Below are 18,499 nucleotides of genomic sequence, written 5' to 3'. Positions count from 1 at the left end.
AATAAAAAATGACCTATAGTTAGCTAAGTTCTCTCCTAAATGACATAATAAGGCTTACGTAGCTACAAGATGACTTATTCCCCTAACTTAGGTATTAAATGGCCTATAATTAGCCTAGCTAGATCCAAAATGGCTTAATAAGCATAGTTTGCTCCGGAATGACCTATTTTACCCAAGTTAGCTCCAAAACGACCTATAGTTAGCTAGGGTTCCACCTAAATGACATAATTAGCTTAGGTAGCTCCTAAATGGTCTATTTAATAAAACATGACCTATAATTAGCTAATTATCCTCGAAATGACATAATTATCTCCAAAAAGGCATTCTTAGCCAATTTAGCCCGAAGAAGGGGACAAGAGGAGAAGAAAGAGGAAAAATGAAAGGCAGGAAGAATAAGAAGAAGAGAAGAAGAAGAAGAAGGAGGAGGAGGAGGATAAGAAGAAGGAGAAGAAGGAAGAGAAGAAGGAGAAGGAGCTCCTCCTTCTCCTTTTCTTCCTCCTTCTCCTTCTTCTTTTCTTCTTCTTCTCCTCTTCTTTCTCCTTCTCCTCCTCCTCCTCCTTCTTTTACTTCTTCTTCTCTTTCTCTTCTTCTACATAGCTTAGACTCATCCAAGAAAGGCTAAATTGGCTAATTATCCTACGAAATGACATAATTAGCTTAGTTAGCTCAAAAATGACCTATTTAATAAAAATTGACCTATAGTTAGCTAAGTTCTCTCCTAAATGACATAATAAGGCTTACGTAGCTTCAAGATGACCTATTCCCCCTAACTTAGGTATTAAATGGCCTATAATTAGCCTAGCTAGATCCAAAATGACTTAATAAGCATAGTTTGCTCTCGAATGACCTATTTTACCCAAGTTAGCTCCGAAACGACCTATAGTTAGCTAGGGTTCCACCTAAATGACATAATTAGCTTAGTTAGATCCAAAATTGTCAATTTAATAAAACATGACCCATACTTAGCTAATTATCCTCAAATGACATAATTAGCTCCAAAAAGGCATTCTTAGCCAATTTAGCCTGAAGAAGGGAACAAGAGGAGAAGAAAGAGGAAAAATGAAAGGAAGGAAGAAGAAGTAGAAGAGAAGGAGAAGGAGGAGGATAAGAAGAAGCAGAAGAAGGAGGAAAGAAGGAGAAGGAGCTCCTCCTTCTCCTTCTCCCTCCTTCTTCCTCCTTCTCCTTCTTCTTTTCTTCTTCTTCTTCTCCTCTTCCTTCTCCTTCTCCTCCTCCTCCTCCTCCTCCTTCTTTTACTTATTCTTCTCTTTCTCTTCTTCTACGTAGCTTAGACTCATCCAAGAAAGGCTAAATTGGCTAATTATCCTACGAAATGACATAATTAGCTTAGTTAGCTCCAAATTGACCTATTTAATTAAAAATGACCTATAGTTAGCTAAGTTCTCTCCTAAATGACATAATAAGGCTTACGTAGCTGCAAGATGACCTATCCCTCCTAACTTAGGTATTAAATGGCCTATAATTAACCTAGCTAGATCCAAAATGGCTTAATAAGCATAGTTTTCTCCGGAATGACCTATTTTACCCAAGTTAGCTCCGAAACGACCTATAGTTAGCTAGGGTTCCACCTAAATGACATAATTAGCTTAGTTAGCTCCAAAATGGTCTATTTAATAAAACATGACCTATACTTAGCTAATTATCCTCGAAATGACATAATTAGCTCCAAAAAGGCATTCTTAGCCAATTTAGCCCGGAGAAGGGAACAAGAGGAGAAGAAAGAGGAAAAATGAAAGCAAGGAAGAAGAAGAAGAAGAGAAGAAGAAGAAGGAGAAGGAGGAGGATAAGAAGAAGGAGAAGAAGGAGGATAAAAAGGAGAAGGAGCTCCTCCTTCTCCTTCTTCTTCCTCCTTCTCCTTCTCCTTCTTCTTCTCTTCTTCTTCTCCTCCTCCTTCTCCTTCTCCTTCTCCTCCTCCTCGTCCTCCTCCTTCTTCTTTTACTTATTCTTCTATTTCTCTTCTTCTTCGTTGCTTAGACTCATCCAAGAAAGGCTAAATTGGCTAATTATCCTACGAAATGACATAATTAGCTTAGTTAGCTCCAAAATGACCTATTTAATATAAAATGACCTATAGTTAGCTAAGTTCTCTGCTAAATGACATAATAAGGCTTATGTAGCTGCAAGATGACTTATTCCCCCTAACTTAGGTATTAAATGGCCTATAATTAGCCTAGCTAGATCCAAAATGGCTTAATAAGCATAGTTTGCTCCGGAATGACCTATTTTACCCAAGTTAGCTCCAAAACGACCTATAGTTAGCTAGGGTTCCACCTAAATGATATAATTAGCTTAGTTAGCTCCTAAATGGTCTATTTAATAAAACATGACCTATACTTAGCTAATTATCCTCGAAATGACATAATTAGCTCCAAAAAGGCATTCTTAGCCAATTTAGCCCGAAGAAGGGAACAAGAGGAGAAGAAAGCGGAAAAATGAAAGGAAGGAAGAAGAAGAAGAAGAGAAGAAGAAGAAGGAGAAGGAGGAGGATAAGAAGAAGGAGGGGAAGAAGGAGAAGGAGCTCCTCCTTCTCCTTCTTCCTCCTTCTTCTCCTTCTTCTTTTCTTCTTCTTCTCCTATTCCTTCTCCTTCTCCTCCTCCTCCTCCTCCTTTTACTTCTTCTTCTCTTTCTCTTCTTCTACGTAGCTTAGACTCATCCAAGAAAGGCTAAATTGACTAATTATCCTACGAAATGACATAATTAGCTTAGTTAGCTCCAAAATGACCTATTTAATAAAAAATGACCTATAGATAGCTAAGTTCTATCCTAAATGACATAATAAGGCTTACGTAGCTGCAAGATGACCTATTCCCCCTAACTTAGGTATTAAATGGCCTATAATTAGCCTAGCTAGATCCAAAACGGCTTAATAAGCATAGTTTCCTCCGGAATGACCTATTTTACCCAAGTTAGCTCCGAAACGACCTATAGTTAGCTAGGGTTCCACCTAAATGACATAATTAGCATAGTTAGCTCCAAAATTGTCTATTTAATAAAACATGACCTATACTTAGCTAATTATCCTCAAATGACATAATTAGCTCCAAAAAGGCATTCTTAGCCAATTTAGCCCGAAGAAGGGAACAAGAGGAGAAGAAAGAGGAAAAATGAAAGGAAGGAAGAATAAGAAGAAGAGAAGAAGAAGAAGGAGAAGGAGGAGGATAAGGAGAAGCAGAAGAAGGAGGAGAAGAAGGAGAAGGAGCTCCTCCTTCTCCTTCTTCCTCCTTCTTCCTCCTTCTCCTTCTTTTCTTCTTCTTCTTCTTCTCCTCTTCCTTCTCCTTCTCCTCCTCCTCCTCCTCCTCCTCCTCCTCCTCCTTCTTTTACTTATTCTTCTCTTTCTCTTCTTGTACGTAGCTTAGACTCATCCAAGAAAGGCTAAATTGGCTAGTTATCCTATGAAATGACATAATTAGCTTAGTTAGCTCCAAAATGACCTATTTAATTAAAAATAACCAATAGTTACCTAAGTTCTCTCCTAAATGACATAATAAGGCTTACGTAGCTGCAAGATGACCTATTCCTCCTAACTTAGGTATTAAATGGCCTATAATTAACCTAGCTAGATCCAAAATGGCTTAATAAGCATAGTTTGCTCCGGAATGACCTATTTTACCCAAGTTAGCTCCGAAACGACCTATAGTTAGCTAGGGTTCCCCCTAAATGACATAATTAGCTTAGTTAGCTCCAAAATGGTCTATTTAATAAAACATGACCTATACTTAGCTAATTATCCTCGAAATGACATAATTAGCTCCAAAAAGGCATTCTTAGCCAATTTAGCCCGGAGAAGGGAACAAGAGGAGAAGAAAGAGGAAAAATGAAAGCAAGGAAGAAGAAGAAGAAGAGAAGAATAAGAAGGAGAAGGAGGAGGCTAAGAAGAAGGAGAAGAAGGAGGAGAAGAAGGAGAAGGAGCTCCTCCTTCTCCTTCTTCTTCCTCCTTCTCCTTCTCCTTCTTCTTTTCTTCTTCTTCTCCTCTTCCTTCTCCTTCTCCTCCTCCTCCTCCTCCTTCTTTTACTTATTCTTCTCTTTCTCTTCTTCTTCGTAGCTTAGACTCATCCAAGAAATGCTAAATTGGCTAATTATCCTACAAAATGACACAATTAGCTTAGTTAGCTCCAAAATGACCTATTTAATAAAAAATGACCTATAGTTAGATAAGTTCTCTCCTAAATGACATAATAAGGCTTACGTACCTACAAGATGACTTATCCCTCCTAACTTAGGTATTAAATGGCCTATAATTAGCCTAGCTAGATCCAAAATGGCTTAATAAGCATAGTTTGCTCCGGAATGACCTATTTTACCCAAGTTAGCTCCAAAACGACCTATAGTTAGCTAGGGTTCCACATAAATGATATAATTAGCTTAGTTAGCTCCTAAATGGTCTATTTAATAAAACATGACCTATAATTAGCAAATTATCCTCGAAATGACATAATTAGCTCCAAAAAGGCATTCTTAGCCAATTTAGCCCGAAGAAGGGGACAAGAGGAGAAGAAAGAGGAAAAATGAAAGGCAGGAAGAATAAGAAGAAGAGAAGAAGAAGAAGAAGGAGAAGGATAAGAAGAAGGAGAAGAAGGAAGAGAAGAAGGAGAAGGCGCTCCTCCTTCTCCTTTTCTTCCTCCTTCTTCCTCATTCTCCTTCTTCTTTTCTTCTTCTTCTCCTCTTCTTTCTCCTTCTCCTCCTCCTCCTCCTCCTCCTTCTTTTACTTCTTCTTCTCTTTCTCTTCTTCTACATAGCTTAGACTCATCCAAGAAAGGCTAAATTGGCTAATTATCCTACGAAATGACATAATTAGCTTAGTTAGCTCCAAAATGACCTATTTAATAAAAATTGACCTATAGTTAGCTAAGTTCTCTCCTAAATGACATAATAAGGCTTACGTAGCTGCAAGATGACCTATTCCCCCTAACTTAGGTATTAAATGGCCTATAATTAGCCTAGCTAGATCAAAAATGGCTTAATAAGCATAGTTTGCTCCGGAATGACCTATTTTACCCAAGTTAGCTCCGAAACGACCTATAGTTAGCTGGGGTTCCACCTAAATGACATAATTAGCTTAGTTAGCTCCAAAATTGTCTATTTAATAAAACATGACCCATACTTAGCTAATTATCTTCAAATGACATAATTAGCTCCAAAAAGGCATTCTTAGCCAATTTAGCCCGAAGAAGGGAACAAGAGGAGAAGAAAGAGGAAAAATGAAAGGAAGGAAGAAGAAGAAGAAGAGAAGGAGGAGGAGGAGGATAAGAAGAAGCAGAAGAATGAGGAGAAGAAGGAGAAGGAGCTCCTCCTTCTCCTTCTTCCTCCTTCTTCCTCTTTCTCCTTCTCCTTCTTCTTTTCTTCTTCTTCTTCTCCTCTTCCTTCTCCTTCTCCTCCTCCTCCTCCTCCTTGTTTTACTTATTCTTCTCTTTCTCTTCTTCTACGTAGCTTAGACTCATCCAAGAAAGGCTAAATTGGCTAATTATCCTACGAAACGACATAATTAGCTTAGTTAGCTCCAAAATGACCTATTTAATTAAAAATGACCTATAGTTAGCTAAGTTCTCTCCTAAATGACATAATAAGGCTTACGTAGGTGCAAGATGACTTATTCCCCCTAACTTAGGTATTAAATGGCCTATAATTAGCCTAGCTAGATCCAAAATGGCTTAATAAGCATAGTTTGCTCCGGAATGACCTATTTTACCCAAGTTAGCTCCAAAACGACCTATAGTTAGCTAGGGTTCCACCTAAATGACATAATTAGCTTAGTTAGCTCCTAAATGGTCTATTTAATAAAACATGACCTATAATTAGCTAATTATCCTCGAAATGACATAATTAGCTCCAAAAAGGCATTCTTAGCCAATTTAGCCCGAAGAAGGGGACACGAGGAGAAGAAAGAGGAAAAATGAAAGGCAGGAAGAATAAGAAGAAGAGAAGAAGAAGAAGAAGGGGAAGGAGGAGGATAAGAAGAAGGAGAAGAAGGAAGAGAAGAAGGAGAAGGAGCTTCTCCTTCTTCTTTTCTTCTTCTTCTCCTCTTCTTTCTTCTTCTCCTGCTCCTCCTCCTCCTCCTTCTTTTACTTCTTCTTCTCTTTCTCTTCTTCTACATAGCTTAGACTCATCCAAGAAAGGCTAAATTGGCTAATTATCCTACGAAATGACATAATTAGCTTAGTTAGCTCCAAAATGACCTATTTAATAAAAATTGACCTATAGTTTGCTAAGTTCTCTCCTAAATGACATAATAAGGCTTACGTAGCTGCAAGATGACCTATTCCCCCTAACTTAGGTATTAAATGGCCTATAATTAGCCTAGCTAGATCCCAAATGGCTTAATAAGCATAGTTTGCTCCGGAATGACCTATTTTACCCAAATTAGCTCCGAAACGACCTATAGTTAGCTAGGGTTCCACCTAAATGACATAATTAGCTTAGTTAGCTCCAAAATTGTCTATTTAATAAAACATGACCCATACTTAGCTAATTATCCTCAAATGACATAATTAGCTCCAAAAAGGCATTCTTAGCCAATTTAGCCCGAAGAAGGGAACAAGAGGAGAAGAAAGAGGAAAAATGAAAGGAAGGAAGAAGAAGAAGAGAAGGAGAAGGAGGAGGATAAGAAGAAGCAGAAGAAGGAGGAGAAGAAGGAGAAGGAGCTCCTCCTTCTCCTTCTTCCTCCTTATTCCTCCTTCTCCTTCTCCTTCTTCTTTTCTTCTTCTCCTCTTCTTTCTCCTTCTCCTCCTCCTCCTCCTCCTCCTCCTTCTTTTACTTATTCTTCTCTTTCTCTTCTTCTACGTAGCTTAGACTCATCCAAGAAAGGCTAAATTGGCTAATTATCCTACGAAATGACATAATTAGCTTAGTTAGCTCCAAAATGACCTATTTAATTAAAAATGACCTATAGTTAGCTAAGTTCTCTCCTAAATGACATAATAAGGTTTACGTAGCTGCAAGATGATCTATTCCTCCGAACTTAGGTATTAAATGGCCTATAATTAACCTAGCTAGATCCAAAATGGCTTAATAAGCATAGTTTGCTCCGGAATGACCTATTTTACCCAAGTTAGCTCCGAAACGACCTATAGTTAGCTAGGGTTCCACCTAAATGACATAATTAGCTTAGTTAGCTCCAAAATGGTCTATTTAATAAAACATGACCTATACTTAGCTAATTATCCTCGAAATGACATAATTAGCTCCAAAAAGGCATTCTTAGCCAATTTAGCCCGGAGAAGGGAACAAGAGGAGAAGAAAGAGGAAAAATGAAAGCAAGGAAGGAGAAAAAGAAGAGAAGAAGAAGAAGGAGAAGGAGGAGGATAAGAAGAAGGAGAAGAGGGAGGAGAAGAAGCAGAAGGAGCTCCTCCTTCTCCTTCTTCTTCCTCCTTCTTCCTCCTTCTCCTTCTCCTTCTTCTTTTGTTCTTCTTCTCCTCTTCCTTCTTCTTCTCCTCCTCCTCCTCCTTCTTTTACTTCTTCTTCTCTTTCTCTTCTTCTACGTAGCTTAGACTCATCCAAGAAAGGCTAAATTGGCTAATTATCCTACAACATGACATAATTAGCTTAGTTAGCTCCAAAATGACCTATTTAATAAAAAATGACCTATAGTTAGCTAAGTTCTCTTCTAAATGACATAATAAGGCTTACGTAGCTGCAAGATGACCTATTCCCCCTAACTTAGGTATTAAATGGCCTATAATTAGCCTAGCTAGATCCAAAATGGCTTAATAAGCATAGTTTGCTCCGGAATGACCTATTTTACCCAAGTTAGCTCCGAAACGACCTATAGTTAGCTAGGGTTCCACCTAAATGACATAATTAGCTTAGTTAGCTCCAAAATTGTCTATTTAATAAAACATGACCCATACTTAGCTAATTATCTTCAAATGACATAATTAGCTCCAAAAAGGCATTCTTAGCCAATTTAGCCCGAAGAAGGGAACAAGAGGAGAAGATAGAGGAAAAATGAAAGGAAGGAAGAAGAAGAAGAAGAGAAGGAGGAGGAGGAGGATAAGAAGAAGCAGAAGAATGAGGAGAAGAAGGAGAAGGAGCTCCTCCTTCTCCTTCTTCCTCCTTCTTCCTCTTTCTCCTTCTCCTTCTTCTTCTCCTCTTCCTTCTCCTTCTCCTCCTCCTCCTCCTCCTTCTTTTACTTATTCTTCTCTTTCTCTTCTTCTACGTAGCTTAGACTCATCCAAGAAAGGCTAAATTGGCTAATTATCCTATGAAACGACATAATTAGCTTAGTTAGCTCATAAATGACCTATTTAATTAAAAATGACCTATAGTTAGCTAAGTTCTCTCCTAAATGACATAATAAGGCTTACGTAGGTGCAAGATGACTTATTCCCCCTAACTTAGGTATTAAATGGCCTATAATTAGCCTAGCTAGATCCAAAATGGCTTAATAAGCATAGTTTGCTCAGGAATGACCTATTTTACCCAAGTTAGCTCCAAAACGACCTATAGTTAGCTAGGGTTCCACCTAAATGACATAATTAGCTTAGTTAGCTCCTAAATGGTCTATTTAATAAAACATGACCTATAATTAGCTAATTATCCTCGAAATGACATAATTAGCTCCAAAAAGGCATTCTTAGCCAATTTAGCCCGAAGAAGGGGACACGAGGAGAAGAAAGAGGAAAAATGAAAGGCAGGAAGAATAAGAAGAAGAGAAGAAGAAGAAGAAGGGGAAGGAGGAGGATAAGAAGAAGGAGAAGAAGGAAGAGAAGAAGGAGAAGGAGCTTCTCCTTCTTCTTTTCTTCTTCTTCTCCTCTTCTTTCTCCTTCTCGTGCTCCTCCTCCTCCTCCTTCTTTTACTTCTTCTTCTCTTTCTCTTCTTCTACATAGCTTAGACTCATCCAAGAAAGGCTAAATTGGCTAATTATCCTACGAAATGACATAATTAGCTTAGTTAGCTCCAAAATGACCTATTTAATAAAAATTGACCTATAGTTTGCTAAGTTCTCTCCTAAATGACATAATAAGGCTTACGTAGCTGCAAGATGACCTATTCCCCCTAACTTAGGTATTAAATGGCCTATAATTAGCCTAGCTAGATCCCAAATGGCTTAATAAGCATAGTTTGCTCCGGAATGACCTATTTTACCCAAGTTAGCTCCGAAACGACCTATAGTTAGCTAGGGTTCCACCTAAATGACATAATTAGCTTAGTTAGCTCCAAAATTGTCTATTTAATAAAACATGACCCATACTTAGCTAATTATCCTCAAATGACATAATTAGCTCCAAAAAGGCATTCTTAGCCAATTTAGCCCGAAGAAGGGAACAAGAGGAGAAGAAAGAGGAAAAATGAAAGGAAGGAAGTGTTGGAAATATGCCCTAGAGGCAATAATAAATTAGTTATTATTATATTTCTTAGTTCATGATAATCGTTTATTATCCATGCTATAATTGTATTGATTGGAAACACAATACTTGTGTGGATACATAGACAAAACACTGTCCCTAGTAAGCCTCTAGTTGACTAGCTCATTGATCAAAGATGGTCAAGGTTTCCTGGCCATAGGCAATTGTTGTCACTTGATAACGGGATCACATCATTAGGAGAATCATGTGATGGACTAGACCCAAACTAATAGACGTAGCATGTTGATCGTGTCATTTTGTTGCTACTGTTTTCTGCGTGTCAAGTATTTATTCCTATGACCATGAGATCATATAACTCACTGACACCGGAGGAATGCCTTGTGTGTATCAAACGTCGCAACGTAACTGGGTGACTATAAAGATGCTCTACAGGTATCTCCAAAGGTGTTAGTTGAGTTAGTATGGATCAAGACTGGGATTTGTCACTCCGTGTGACGGAGAGGTATCTCGGGGCCCACTCGGTAATACAACATCACACACAAGCCTTGCAAGCAATGTAACTTAGTGTAAGTTGCGGGATCTTGTATTACGGAACGAGTAAAGAGACTTGCCGGTAAACGAGATTGAAATAGGTATGCGGATACTGACGATCGAATCTCGGGCAAGTAACATACCGAAGGACAAAGGGAATGACATACGGGATTATATGAATCCTTGGCACTGAGGTTCAAACGATAAGATCTTCGTAGAATATGTAGGATCCAATATGGGCATCCAGGTCCCGCTATTGGATATTGACCGAGGAGTCTCTCAGGTCATGTCTACATAGTTCTCGAACCCGCAGGGTCTGCACACTTAAGGTTCGACGTTGTTTTATGCGTATTTGAGTTATATGGTTGGTTACCGAATGTTGATCGGAGTCCCGGATGAGATCACGGACGTCACGAGGGTTTCCGGAATGGTCCGGAAACGAAGATTGATATATAGGATGACCTCATTTGGTTACCGGAAGGTTTTCGTGCATTACCGGAAAAGTTTCGGGCTCATCGGTAGTGTACCGGGAGTGCCGGGAGGGGTGCCGGGGACCATCGGGAGGGGTGTCACGCCCCAAGGGGTCTCATGGGCTATGGGAAGAGATAAACCAGCCCCTAGTGGGCTGGAATAAGTTCCCACTAAGGCCCATAAGGTTTGAGAAGGAAAAAACACAAGGTGGAAAGAGTTTCCAAGTGGGAAGGTGGAATCCTACTCCAAGTAGGATTGGAGTAGGACTCCTCCACCTCCAATTTCGGCCAAACCTTTAGGTTTTGAGGCTGCCTCCTCCCCTCCCTCCCACCTATATATACGGAGGTTTTAGGGCTGATTTGAGACGACTTTTCCACGGCAGCCCGACCACATACCTCCATAGTTTTTCCTCTAGATCGCGTTTCTGCGGAGCTCGGGCGGAGCCCTGCTGAGACAAGATCATCACCAACCTCCGGAGCGCCGTCACGCTGCCGGAGAACTCTTCTACCTCTCCGTCTCTCTTGCTGGATCAAGAAGGCCGAGATCATCGTCGAGTTGTACGTGTGCTGAACGCGGAGGTGCCGTCCGTTCGGTACTAGATCGTGGGACTGATCGCGGGATTGTTCGCGGGGCGGATCGAGGGACGTGAGGACGTTCCACTACATCAACCGCGTTCACTAACGCTTCTGCTGTACGATCTACAAGGGTACGTAGATCACTCATCCCCTCTCGTAGATGGACATCACCATGATAGGTCTTCGTGTGCGTAGGAAATTTTTTGTTTCCCTTGCGACCTTCCCCAACAGTGGCATCATGAGCTAGGTTCATGCGTAGATGTCTTCTTGAGTAGAACACAAAAGGTTTTGTGGGCGGTGATGTGCGTTTTGCTGCCCTCCTTAGTCTTTTCTTGATTCCGCGGTATTGTTGGATTGAAGCGGCTTGGACCGACATTACTCGTACGCTTACGAGAGACTGGTTTCATCGTTACGAGTAACCCCCTTTGCTCAAAGATGACTGGCAAGTGACGGTTTCTCCAACTTTAGTTGAATCGGATTTGACCGAGGAGGTCCTTGGATGAGGTTAAATAGCAACTCATATATCTCCGTTGTGGTGTTTGCGTAAGTAAGATGCGATCCTACTAGATACCCCCGGTCACCACGTAAAACTTGCAACAACAAAATTAGAGGACGTCTAACTTGTTTTTGCAGGGTATGCTTGTGATGTGATATGGCCAACGATGTGATGTGATATATTGGATGTATGAGATGATCATGTTGTAATAGAAATATCGACTTGCACGTCGATGGTACGGCAACCGGCAGGAGCCATAGGGTTGTCTTTATAACTAACGTTTGTGCTTGCAGATGCGTTTACTATTTTGCTAGGACGTAGCTTTAGTAGTAATAGCATGAGTAGCACGACAACCCCGATGGCGACACGTTGATGGAGATCATGATGATGGAAATCATGGTGTGACGCCGGTGACAAGAAGATCGTGCCGGTGTTTTGGTGATGGAGATCAAGAAGCACGTGATGATGGCCATATCATGTCACTTATGAATTGCATGTGATGTTAATCCTTTTATGCACCTTATTTTGCTTAGAACGACGGTAGCATTATGAGGTGATCTCTCACTAAAATTTCAAGACGAAATTGTGTTCTCCCCGACTGTGCACCGTTGCTACAGTTCTTCGTTTCGAGACACCACGTGATGATCGGGTGTGATAGACTCAACGTTCACATACAACGGGTGCAAAACAGTTGCGCACGCGGAACACTCGGGTTAAGCTTGACGAGCCTAGCATGTGCAGACATGGCCTCGGAACACATGAGACCGAAAGGTCGAGCATGAATTGTATAGCTGATATGATTAGCATAGAGATGCTTACCACTGAAACTATTCTCGACTCACGTGATGATCGGACTTGAGATAGTGGATTTGGATCATGTACCACTCAAATGACTAGAGAGATGTACTTTTTGAGTGGGAGTTCTTAAGTAATATGATTAATTGAACTAATTGTCATGAACATAGTCTAATGGTATTTGCGAATTGCGATGTAGCTTGCGCTATAGCTCTATTGTTTTTATATGTTCCTAGAGAAAATTTAGTTGAAAGTTGATAGTAGCAAACTTTGCAGACTGAGTCTGTAAAACCGAGGATTGTCCTCGTTGCTGCACAGAAGGCTTATGTCCTTAATGCACCACTCGGTGTGCTGCACCTCGAGCGTCGTCTGTGGATGCTGTGAACATCCGACATACACGTTTCTGATGACTACACAATAGTTCAGTGCAAGATACTTAATGGCTTAGAAGCAAGGCGCCGAAAACGTTGTAAAACGTCACAGAACATAAGTGATGTTCTAAAGAGATGAAATTGTGATTTCATGCTTGTGCCCTTGTTAAGAGGTACGAGACCTCCAACAAGATTCTTTGTCCACAAAGTAAAGGAGAAAAGCTCAATCGTTGAGCGTGTGCTCAGATTGTCTGAGTACGACAATCACTTGAATCAAGTGGGAGTTAATCTTACAGATGAGATGGTGATGGTTCTCCAAAGACACTGCCACCAAGCTGTGAGAGCTTCGTGATGAACTATAACATGTCAAGGATAGATACAATGATCCTTGAGCGATTCGTGATGTTTGACACTGCGAAAGTAGAAATCAAGAAGGAGCATCAATAGTTGATGGTTTGTAAAACCACTAAGTTTCAAGAAAGGCAAGGGCTAGAAGGGATACTTCGTGAAACGGCAAAACAGTTGCTGCACTAATGAAGAGACCCAAGATTAAACCCAAACCCGAGACTAAGTGCTTATGTAATGAGGGGAACAGTCACTGAGGCGGAGCAACTCTAGATACTTGGTAGATAAGAAGGCTGGCAAAAGTCGAAAGAAGTGTATTTGATATACATGATGTTGATGTGTACTTTACTAGTACTCCTAGTAGCATGAGGGTATTGGATACCGGTTCGGTTGCTAAGTGATTAGTAAACATGAAATGAAAGCTACGACATAAATGGAGACTAGCTAAAGGCGAGGTGACGATACGTGTTGGAAGTGTTTCCAAGGTTGATATGATCAAACGTCGCACGCTCCCTCTACCATCGGGATTGGTGTTAAACCTAAATAATTGTTATTTGGTGCTTGCGTTAAGCATGAACATGATTGATCATGTTTATTGCAATACAATTATTCATTTAAAGAGAATAATGGTTACTCTATTTTCTTGAATAATCAACTTCAATGGTTTATTGAATCTCGATCGTAGTGTTACACATGTTCATAATATTGGTGCCAAAAGATACGAGTTAATGATGATAGTACCACTTACTTGTGGCACTGCCGCTTGAGTCATGTTAGTATAAATTGCATGAAGAGGCTCCATGCTGATGGATCTTTGTACTCACCTGATTTCGAATCACTAGTGACATGCAAATCATACCACATGAGCAAGGCCTTGTTTTCATTGAGATGAAATAAGATAGTAACTTGTTGGAAGTGATACATTTTGATGTATGCAGTCCAATGGGTGCTGAGGCACGCAGTGGATATCATTATGTTCTTACTTCACTGACGATTTGAGTAGATACAAGAGTATTTACTTAATGAATCACAAGTCTGAAATGTTGAAAAGTTCAATTCCGTTTCAGAGTGAAGTTCGTCGTAACAAGAGGATAAACTGTCTACGATATGATCATAGAAATGAATATCTGAGTTACAAGTTTTGGTACGCAGTTAAGACAATGTGGAAATTGTTTCGCAGTTCATGCCACCTGGAACATCATAGTGTGATGATGTGTCTGAACATCATAGCAACGCACTATTTGGTATGGTGCATACTATGATGTCTCTTATCGAATTACCACTATCGCTTATGGGTTATGCATTAGAGACAACCGCATTCACTTTAAATAGGGCACCGCGTATTTCCGTTGAGATGACACAGTATAGACTCAGGTTTAGAGAAATCTAAACTGTCGTTTCTTGAAAGTTTGGGGTTTCGACACTTATGTGAGAAAGTTTCAGTCTGATAAAACTCGAACCCAAAGCGGATAAATGCATCTTCATAGGATATCCAAAACAGTTGGGTACATCTCCTATCTCAGATCCGAAAGCAAAGTGTTTGTTTCTAGAAATGGATCCTTTCTCGAGGAAAGGTTTCTCTCGAAAGAATTGAGTGGGAGGGTGGTAGAACTTGATGAGGTTATTGAACCATCACTTCAACCAGTGTGTAGCAGGGCGTAGGAAGTTGTTCCTGTGGCGCCTACACCAATTGAAGTGGAAGCTGATGATGGTGATCATCGAGCAGCGGATCAAGTTACTACAAGCCTCGTAGGTTGACAAGGTCGCGCACTACTACAGAGTGGTACGGTAACCCTGTCTTGGAGGTTATGTTGTTGAGCAACAGTGAACCTACGAGTTATGGAGAAAGCGATGGTGGGCCCAGATTCCGACAAATGGCTGGAAGCCATGAAATCCGAGAGAGGATCCATGTATGAAAACAAAGTGTAGACTTTGGAAGAACTACTTGATGGTCAGAGGACTATTGAGTAAAGATGGGTCTTTAAAAGGAAGACAGACGATGATGGTGATAAATCAATATTAAGAAAAGCTCGACTTGTCGCAAAGATGTTTCCGACAAGATCAAACTGTTGACTATGATGAGTCTTTCTCACTCGTAGCGATGCTAAAGGTCTGTTAGAATTATGTTAGTTGTGGATGCATTATTTATGAAATATTGCACATAGGATGTCAAAACATTGTTTTCTCAACGGTTTCCTTGAGCAAACATTGTATGTGATACAACCAGAAGGTTTTGTCGATCCTAAAGATACTAGCAAGGATGCAAGCTCCAGTGATCCTTCAATGGACCGGTGCAAGCATCTCGGAGTTGGAATATACACTTTGATGAGATGATCAAAGATTTTGGGTTTGTACAAGGTTTATGAGAAACTTGTATTTCCAAAGAAGTGAGTGGGAGCACTATAGAATTTCTGATAGGTATATGTGGTTGACATATTGTGGATCAGAAGTAATGTAGAATTTCTGTAAAGCATACAAGGTTGTTTGAAAGGAGTTTTCAAAGGAATACCTGGATTACGCTACTTGAACGTTGAGCATCAAAGATCTATGGAGATAGATCGAAAGCGCTTAATAGAAGTTTCAACAAGATGCATGCCTTGACAAGTTTTTGAAAGAGTTCAAAATAGACCAGCAAAGAAGGAGTTCTTGGTTGCGTTGTGAGGTGTGAATTTGAGTAAGACTCAAAACCCGACCACGGCAGAATAAAGAGAATAGACGAAGGTCGTCTTCTATGCCTTAGCCGTAGAATCTAAAGTATGCCATGCTGTGTACCGCACCTGAAGTGTGCCTTGACTCAAAGTATGTTGAGAGGTACAGAGAGTGATCCATGATTGAATCACTAGCAGCGGTCGAAATTTATCCTTAGTAACTAATGGACTAAGGAATTTTTCTCGATTATGGAGGTGGTTAAAGAGTTTGTCGTAAAGGGTTACGTCAATGCAAGCTTTGACACTAATCCGGATAACTATGAGTAGTGAAACGGATTCGTATAGTAGAGTAGATATTTGGAGCATTTCCGAATAGCACGTAGTAGCAGCATCTATAAGATGACATAAAGATTTGTAAAGAACACACGGATCTGAAAGTTTCAGAACCGTTGACTGAAACCTCTCTCACGAGCAAGACGTGATCAGACCCCAGAACTATATGGGTGTTGGATTCGTTGGAATCACATGGTGATGTGAACTAGATTATTGACTCTAGTGCAAGTGGGAGACTGTTGGAAATATGCCCTAGAGGCAATAATAAATTAGTTATTATTATATTTCTTAGTTCATGATAATCGTTTATTATCCATGCTATAATTGTATTGATTGGAAACACAATACTTGTGTGGATACATAGACAAAACACTGTCCCTAGTAAGCCTCTAGTTGACTAGCTCATTGATCAAAGATGGTCAAGGTTTCCTGGCCATAGGCAATTGTTGTCACTTGATAACGGGATCACATCATTAGGAGAATCATGTGATGGACTAGACCCAAACTAATAGACGTAGCATGTTGATCGTGTCATTTTGTTGCTACTGTTTTCTGCGTGTCAAGTATTTATTCCTATGACCATGAGATCATATAACTCACTGACACCGGAGGAATGCCTTGTGTGTATCAAACGTCGCAACGTAACTGGGTGACTATAAAGATGCTCTACAGGTATCTCCGAAGGTGTTAGTTGAGTTAGTATGGATCAAGACTGGGATTTGTCACTCCGTGTGACGGAGAGGTATCTCGGGGCCCACTCGGTAATACAACATCACACACAAGCCTTGCAAGCAATGTAACTTAGTGTAAGTTGCGGGATCTTGTATTACGGAACGAGTAAAGAGACTTGCCGGTAAACGAGATTGAAATAGGTATGCGGATACTGACGATCGAATCTCGGGCAAGTAACATACCGAAGGACAAAGGGAATGACATACGGGATTATATGAATCCTTGGCACTGAGGTTCAAACGATAAGATCTTCGTAGAATATGTAGGATCCAATATGGGCATCCAGGTCCCGCTATTGGATATTGACCGAGGAGTCTCTCAGGTCATGTCTACATAGTTCTCGAACCCGCAGGGTCTGCACACTTAAGGTTCGACGTTGTTTTATGCGTATTTGAGTTATATGGTTGGTTACCGAATGTTGATCGGAGTCCCGGATGAGATCACGGACGTCACGAGGGTTTCCGGAATGGTCCGGAAACGAAGATTGATATATAGGATGACCTCATTTGGTTACCGGAAGGTTTTCGTGCATTACCGGAAAAGTTTCGGGCTCATCGGTAGTGTACCGGGAGTGCCGGGAGGGGTGCCGGGGACCATCGGGAGGGGTGTCACGCCCCAAGGGGTCTCATGGGCTATGGGAAGAGATAAACCAGCCCCTAGTGGGCTGGAATAAGTTCCCACTAAGGCCCATAAGGTTTGAGAAGGAAAAAACACAAGGTGGAAAGAGTTTCCAAGTGGGAAGGTGGAATCCTACTCCAAGTAGGATTGGAGTAGGACTCCTCCACCTCCAATTTCGGCCAAACCTTTAGGTTTTGAGGCTGCCTCCTCCCCTCCCTCCCACCTATATATACGGAGGTTTTAGGGCTGATTTGAGACGACTTTTCCACGGCAGCCCGACCACATACCTCCATAGTTTTTCCTCTAGATCGCGTTTCTGCGGAGCTCGGGCGGAGCCCTGCTGAGACAAGATCATCACCAACCTCCGGAGCGCCGTCACGCTGCCGGAGAACTCTTCTACCTCTCCGTCTCTCTTGCTGGATCAAGAAGGCCGAGATCATCGTCGAGTTGTACGTGTGCTGAACGCGGAGGTGCCGTCCGTTCGGTACTAGATCGTGGGACTGATCGCGGGATTGTTCGCGGGGCGGATCGAGGGACGTGAGGACGTTCCACTACATCAACCGCGTTCACTAACGCTTCTGCTGTACGATCTACAAGGGTACGTAGATCACTCATCCCCTCTCGTAGATGGACATCACCATGATAGGTCTTCGTGTGCGTAGGAAATTTTTTGTTTCCCTTGCGACCTTCCCCAACAGGAAGAAGAAGAAGAGAAGGAGAAGGAGGAGGATAAGAAGAAGGAGAAGAAGGAGGAGAAGAAGGAGAAGGAGCTCCTCCTTCTCCTTCTTCCTCCTTATTCCTCCTTCTCCTTCTCCTTCTTCTTTTCTTCTTCTCCTCTTCTTTCTCCTTCTCCTCCTCCTCCTCCTCCTCCTCCTTCTTTTACTTATTCTTCTCTTTCTCTTCTTCTACGTAGCTTAGACTCATCCAAGAAAGGCTAAATTGGCTAATTATCCTACGAAATGACATAATTAGCTTAGTTAGCTCCAAAATGACCTATTTAATTAAAAATGACCTATAGTTAGCTAAGTTCTCTCCTAAATGACATAATAAGGCTTACGTAGCTGCAAGATGACCTATTCCTCCTAACTTAGGTATTAAATGGCCTATAATTAACCTAGCTAGATCCAAAATGGCTTAATAAGCATAGTTTGCTCCGGAATGACCTATTTTACCCAAGTTAGCTCCGAAACGACCTATAGTTAGCTAGGGTTCCACCTAAATGACATAATTAGCTTAGTTAGCTCCAAAATGGTCTATTTAATAA

Source organism: Hordeum vulgare, chromosome 7H, assembly GCF_904849725.1.
Source record: "Hordeum vulgare subsp. vulgare chromosome 7H, MorexV3_pseudomolecules_assembly, whole genome shotgun sequence".
Taxonomy (NCBI): Eukaryota; Viridiplantae; Streptophyta; class Magnoliopsida; order Poales; family Poaceae; genus Hordeum; species Hordeum vulgare.
This window is presented reverse-complemented; position numbering follows the sequence as displayed.